Here is a 7947-nt window from a genome sequence, read left to right as displayed (position 1 = left end):
ATTGACGACATGAGCATGAGCCATCATTAATTGGGTCAAATTCATTAGGGAAATCCTCATTAGTCATATCTCTTTCAACAAAAGGAACTTGAGGCATAGGAGGCACTAGGGCCACTTGAGGCTCTTGAGGTATTTTAAGGGAACCTCCTCATTCTCTCCCTCTAGGCTCTCTCCCTCTAGGCCAACAATAGGAACTTGGTCAACACGGGGAGGATACTCTCATTAGCTACACATCCCTTCTCCCTTCTAGTGGTTGATCTTCTTATATTCATATCCTATAAACACAAAGAGAATAGGTTGACAAAAGACATCTTACAGAACTCAACTCTAAGGCACGATATTAAAATAGATAAGAAAGTGAAACTTCCATCATACTATAGCCTCCTTTGCACGGATGTGTCGCGACTCACACCAACGACAAAGACTCCAATAGATGTGGCTTGTGAGACTTTTAGATCCTAAACTATTTCTCATAACCTTATGCTCTGATACCAAGTTTGTCATGACCCTGAAGTACCCCTTAGAAGTTAGGGAGAACCCTTGGGTCATGAAGGGCGTAGTTGACCCTTTTGGATCTTGTACAAGCCATTTAACTATCGTTCATTATATTAGACATGAAAAGTAGTGTGGAATTTAAAATATTTCTTGAATAAATTTGGTAAAAAGAAATCTTTCATAAACACTTAAGAAAATCTCATCTTCACAAGCCAAACATAAATACAAAACATAATATCTTAGGGCACAACCCTTAACATCAAAAGAAATACATAATAAGTCTTAACATATGGAAACTAAGAAGATATTAACTATTCACTCAAATATATGAGGATATACTTAGTTTTGAGAGGATCTTTCTCAATCGTTGCCTTGAGCCTTCAACCTTGCATCCAAAAACTTATACTTGAAGAATACAGAAAAGTATGGGGTTAGTACAAATAATGTACTAAGTATGGCATATGTAAAACTTTTAAAAAGGGGCATTTTAGTATAAATAAGTTTTCATGGAAAATAATTATAACATTTATGAATTTTGAAGCAACATAACATAAGAAACATGATTTAACACTTAGAGAAGTATTTCCAAAGTTAAACAAGAAGGAACAACTTACAGTAAGCTTCTCAGAATTACGGTGAACTATTTTTAACATTACAGTGAACTAAACTAACTCTAAAACAGTGAAATCCTAAGGTATTGCCAAGAAAAAGTAAACTCATTTCCGTTGGAGTTCCCCTATCCGAGGTTATAGTTAGACTCTCCAAGGTAAGACATGAAGGAAACACCCATACACTTCCTTCAATGCACACTAAGGAGATACATAAGACTACCAATGATAGGCTTACTCCACGCGGGAGAACAAGTCATGACTAAATAACAAGACATTATAAGAACACTCAACAACACACCAACACTTCCCTTTCGGAATGCCTAGTTAGTGCAATGAGTAGATGGAATCCCATTCCACCATCTACTTTAAGTAGTAACTCTTTTAGAAGGCTTGGCTCCAAGAATCCCCTTTCGAAAAGTCTATGTAGTGAAAGGATATATAGGGTCCCATACGACCACCTACTCTAAGTATTATGTTCTTTAAGAAGACTTAGTTCATTAAATTCATATAAGACTCACCAAGAATCCCATTTCGGAATGCTTACCTAGTGCAATAGATAAATAGCATCCTATTTCACTAGCTACCCCAAGTAGTACACTCTTTTAGGGGGCTTAACACTTTCATTACTTTTGTGCGGGCTAGCTTAATAAACATAACCATGAGATCTAGGCTTGGAATTCTGACATTAACCCCTATTGGATGAGGGATCCTCACTTGCATATAGTAAGGCCATTCTCTTAGTTTTTACATGGCTTTCCCAATAGCTACACCTATGTGGGCGCATAGTTAAGGGATAAGGAGATTGCTACTAAGTAACTAATTATCTACTAACAAGGAGTACTCATCTCAAGAGGTACAATCGAATAAAACTACTCAACTCACGAAGTATAACCACCGTTCTTCATATCCTCTCGGTGCTAAGCATAAATCTTCACGATTTCTCAATATTTTATAATATAGCTTAAGGATAACTAGTGAATCACATATCTTAACTAAAGAAGGGCATTCATCCTGCGACCTATCTTAGAAAGCTTTTAGGATGTAGTGAGGTTTCCATTAAATACTTCATCTAAACTCATGAAGAATATTCACCCCAAAACTTCCCTTTTAACTTAACTTAGCTACATTCATTCATTTAAGTTTGTGTGTTTAATAATGTGAACACTCCTTTAATATAACCTTCATTTCATTGACCATAACTTCTACACATACTTTATACCTTCATTTATATCATCACACAATTTACATGCTTCACATAATTATATAATTTATTTAAGCATACTCTATAGTAAACTTCACATAATAGCTTCATAAATATAACATTCCAAAAAATCATACGTTTAATGAAAATCCCAAAAGGTTCTTCATAATGTGTATCAAGGGTAAATAGGCATCCCAAGGCCCAATATTTATATATATTGGGCATATTAGAAAATTATGGGCATAGTAAAAAATGTTGCCTTAGAGAGTGTTAGCCAAATTTTAAAGTATCTATGAGTTTATGTAATGAATGTACCTGAAATGAAGACCCTAAGATAATTAAGAAGTCGTCTTTACAAATCACATGAACTACTAGGCATCCAAGTGTCAAGAGTAGTACCATAACACATGACCATTTAAAAGGATCATGTACATTAAACAGTACCCAAGGACATAGTGAGAATCCTTGAGGCAGTAAGTAAACATTCCCAAATGAACTATAAAAAATAGTTAGTTAGGAAAATTTAACCAACCCATGTGCAAGCACCTACGCAAGACATGTGAAGAAACTGCAAAAGGAGGAGACCGCCCTAACCGAATTCGGTTAGGGTAGTTAGGGGGGAAAACGTGCACATGGGACCACTCCATGTGGGGCCTAACCTCCCTACAAATTTTAGGCTATAACCTACCTCCCTAAATAACTAAATAACCTATAACTAACCAAATTGGACCCATTAGTGCACCCGACAACCCAGGACCGAAACCGCGTTGACACTAACCTAGTACTAGTTAAAGAGAAAACCTAGTACCTAACCTAGGATGGTCCAAAAAGTTAGTTATGGTCCTAACAACTTAGGGTTAATTTATTAATTCCCCTAGAATACCTAATTAATTAATTTATAAAATTAATTAATTAACTTAAAATGTCTAAAACAGAAACAAAAAAGGAAATTTTCAGATTTCGGTTAAGACAAGAAAAGGACAACCTTGTACCTAACCTAGGATAGTACAAAGAGTTATTTAAGATCCTAACGACTAAAGGGTACTTTATTAATTAAAATAACCTACTTATTAATTAATTTATTAACTTAATTAATTAACTTAAAGGTGCAAAACCGAAATTACAAAACAATTTCTAGATTTCGGTTAAAACAAGAAAAAGACTACCAAGTACCTAGCCTAGGATTGTTAAAACGCTTGGTTATGGTCCTAACGACTTAAGGGTACTTTAGAAATTACCTTAGGTCACTTAATTAATTAAATTTTAAATTTAATTAATTGGTTTAAATGATAAAAATTAAATCCTTACACTAACCTAGTATAATTCAAGAAACATCCTAGTCCTTAACCTAGGATGGTCCTAAAGGGTTGATCATAGTTCCAAAGACTTAGATGTACGTTATTACTTCAACAAGGACCATAAATAAAATAAATTAAAGATTTAATTAATAAGTATGAATTCCAAAATGTTGACCGAAACCATAGTCTTCACCAATTTCCATATTTGATTAAGTGTTATGTTCTTCTATCTTTAGTCAACTTAGGAGGAGCGTTTTGGTAATTGGTTAATTAGTTTATTAAATTAACTTATCAAACCTAAGTGGTATAATTCAATATCAGTTCTTAAACCTAAAAATCACGTTCAAACTCAAAGAAAAGGCGACGCGAAAACAGTATGCAACGAACGCAAGAAAAAAGTAGAAAATTTATCTATTTCTCTAGGGAAATTTCAAGGTTTCTTCAAAATTTCGTTCAAGGTGGTCTTCGTAGATTAAGTTATACATAATGTATGGGTTTCTCACTCCTGGATTTATTTATCAAATAGAATTTTCTTGCGAATGCTTCAATGATCTTGAAAACTAGGGTTATTTCCCGTTGTTCTTGTCGAACTCTTTTCCCTAGTATTCTTAATACGATTTCAATGTTTAAAAGGTTAGAAATCATGTTGTTGTTTTTTGTTGCTGGATAATTTTAATGTATATGTTTTTTTATTAAATAATGATTGAATGAACCTATTAATTGGACTGGTTTGATGCTAAGTGTTATTATGTGAATAAAAAGAATGATACTATGTTAAAGATATGTCCGAAAATATTATCTTTGAAGATATTACAGTTTGATGTGCATACATACAGTTAATATTACATTATAAAGATGATATATTCATCAAATGCTAATATGATTCTTTCCAAGATGTTTAATAAACTGTTATGCCTAAAGTTATGTTATAAGGTTAGCTAAAAAGATCTCCGTGAAATCATAATTTGAGTGAATGTTTGCCGTGTGTCAATAAAATTTCTAACAAAAAAATTGTTCAAAATTTAAATGGGAATTGGCAATAATGTTATATCTAAATAAGTAAAAGATTGTCTAATGAATAATGTATCCCAAATAAAACATGATTGAATGAAACTTTTTCTTATGCCAACATAATTGTTATGAAATCTATAGCCAATTGCTATGCCAATACTAATCTTATGCCATTAAATTGGCTAACACTACATTGTCAAACAAGTTGTCAGGAATTGAATATAGTATTATGTTAAATAACTAAAATATTGTCTAATTTATAATGTATAAAAACATAAGCATGTTGAACATGAAAATTGGCTTATGCCAACAAATATGGTAATGAAATCTATGCCTAATATTTTATGCCAAAACTAAACGTATGTTAATAAAATCGCTAACGATACATTGTCTAAAAGTGACGCATGTAAATTGCAAAAATATTATGTTAAATAATTAAAAGATTGGCTAATGGTTCATGAATATTAAATTAAGATATGAACACACGTATAGTTGGCACATGCCAACAAAAATTGTTATATAGTTTAATATTCAAAGGTTGAGGCCAATACTAATCATATGTCAATAATGTGTAGTTATAGTAAATGATAATATAAGCACTTCTAAACTAATTCAATGAACCCATAATCAAGGGCATGCCACTTTTTGGAACAACTCCCAACATGCTCTAAAGAAGGACATATGAACTCATGAAACTCATAGAATGAAGTGCTCATCGTCCGTAAACGATGATATGAATATACTACACTTATGTAAGTAAGTAACGTGAATTAAAATAATTAAAGGGGTCATAAGTAATTAAGTGACCAGAATGGGGTGTTAATGGAAGTAAGACAAGTCTTACTTACAAGTTAGCTAGTATGTTAAGAAAATACTCATGCATGAAGGTGTTAGAATGTGTGAGCCAGTCTCATTAACATCAAAGGATGATATGTAAGGAAAATTCACTTTTCATCAATGTAAAGTAAGGATGGCCAGTCATCAATAGAGTAAGTAAATATCAATCTAGAAGTAAGCCTCCATAATGCTTGAGTCAACACTAAAAGATAAAGAAGAAATGAACATTCACGTAATGAGGTGAGTAATTATGTTAATCTATGATGCTACTGAAAATGGTGACAATATAATAAGAGGCTAAGATGAATGGATAGACAAGTCTCGACAAAGCCTAAGTAAAGGTCACTAAAAGTACTTACATAAGATAGTGTTGAATATCAAGAAACATGTCTCAATCATACACTAAATGTAAGTGTAAGGAAAATTCACACATAATACTAATGATGAGATGATAAATCATCTACTGATCAATGATGTCCTCATGCCAGAAGAAAGATTCTATGATGTGTGATATTAATGTAATGGAACTTTATACTGAGAACCGATAGGCAAGATATGAGTCGCGATTCCTTCTTTCAGGAAGTAGAGGTTCGTGTAAATTTCATGAGATGAGACTGTCCATTTTGGTGGGTATGGGTCTCCTTATATCTCCTAGTCTTTGAACCGATGCTTCCAACATAGGGTTCTAGAAGGGTTTAATGCCCTATATACACTAGCATGTTTTGGTTTCACCTTGGCCAGTGACTCCACCTATTTTTGGTGTGGGGAATACAATGGCTTTCATTATGCTCACATTATCTATGTCGGTTAAGTTTGGAGTTCCTCAAAGTATTAAACATAATACCGAAGGTGTTTGTGCAATACAATGAGGAGGTGAAATCAGATTCAAGTAATAACATTAGGTTATTCTTGGTCATTGCACTTTATGATCCTGATGAGAGTCTTAAACTTCATCCTAGGTATAGCTGGTGTTTACATCATCCTACGAATGAATAAACAAATAAAGCAGACTTTGTGTTTGCTAAAGAAGTTTGAGGTCCCATATTTTGGGCCCTCACTTGAGATGTCTTAATGCTACAACAACGATTCCAATGTCTTGTGTATATGAAATGTATAATATATAAAACATGAAAATAATGAAATCAATGCCATGATCAATAGAGAATTGATTGTTAAAGGTAATGAATATATAGCCTAAAGAATGACGGACTATAAGGTAGAAAAATCATTCCTCACTCCTAGGATTACTTACATCGATTTATTGTTGGTATGGGACTACAATGAATCGTTGCACTTGTATTTATAACATAGGACCAAAAGAATTTTTTAACTACACAAAAAGAAGAAGAAAAAGACTGGAAAATAATTTAAATGTACAAAGAGGAGTTCTCGGCCTAAGAGGATAAAAAAATCTCAAATCTTTGCCCGAGTTGTTCTACAATTATGTTGATGATAATAATGTATATCATATATAAAATGAGTTGTTTGCTTTGAATGCATTAAAATACATAATATTCATACCACAATTCAAAACTAATGATTTAGGAAAGCGTAGTGACTAGGCTTTCCAGAAATAGCATGTTGTTTAGGAACAACTTTCTTTCATCATGCAAATCCTTATGTGAATGTGTGCATACAAACATACTTAGTAGAAGTGGTGTACTAACCCCTAATATTTACTATTTTATAGATGTAGGTGAAGGGGCAGATTGATGATTCTTGCGATAGTTTTGACATCAGCGTTTCTCCAGACCATTTGGTAGGTCCTCTTTATTTCGAGGATTCTATAGTTTTAGTCTAGCCTTAGTATTAACCAAATCAAGTGGATGTTTTCCCTAGCGTTTATTTCGTACTTCCATTTCAAATCATTTGTAATAAGGCCGTTTTAGTTAAACGTATTTATGATATATTGTTATTTTGTTTCGAATTGATTCTTACGATAGATGGTTGTCACATTTATGTTGAGCTTAGTATATGATGAATTCATGAAATAATTATATGAAGTCTATCTATACTTTATTCATTTAAAAGTTTAAAATTTTCCGCCAAAACTAACCATATGAATGTGATGAATGCAAGATGAGGCTTGTTTGCAACCTCTGAGAGGTCAATGACACCGGTTCAATCTGGATTCCAGAATCCAGGTCGTGACAATAAAGCACATTTACAAAGAATACATAATTATCATCTTACTTCACATATCAAGCCTTCATTTCTTTATTCACAATACAAAAGTAACTTCACATTCATATAAGTCATGTAAGCACCGCCACCAAGAAGGTGGACCATACTTCTCAAGAGTATTTCGAAATTAAGGCTACACAACATAACCAACTTACCCATTTATCCAAGATTCCATCACCTATAACAGTTTGCTCAATATTCCATCATAATATAGACCTTAGGTCAGTATCTAAACAACAATATCAACCATAAGAAACCAAAGCTCAAAGACTACCAATTCTTGCTCAATTAACCCATTTCTTAACCCAAA

This window comes from Solanum lycopersicum, chromosome 5 (assembly GCF_036512215.1).
Source record: "Solanum lycopersicum chromosome 5, SLM_r2.1".
NCBI classification, from domain to species: Eukaryota; Viridiplantae; Streptophyta; class Magnoliopsida; order Solanales; family Solanaceae; genus Solanum; species Solanum lycopersicum.
The sequence above is the reverse complement of the archived record's forward strand: the minus strand, read 5'-3'. Positions refer to the sequence as shown.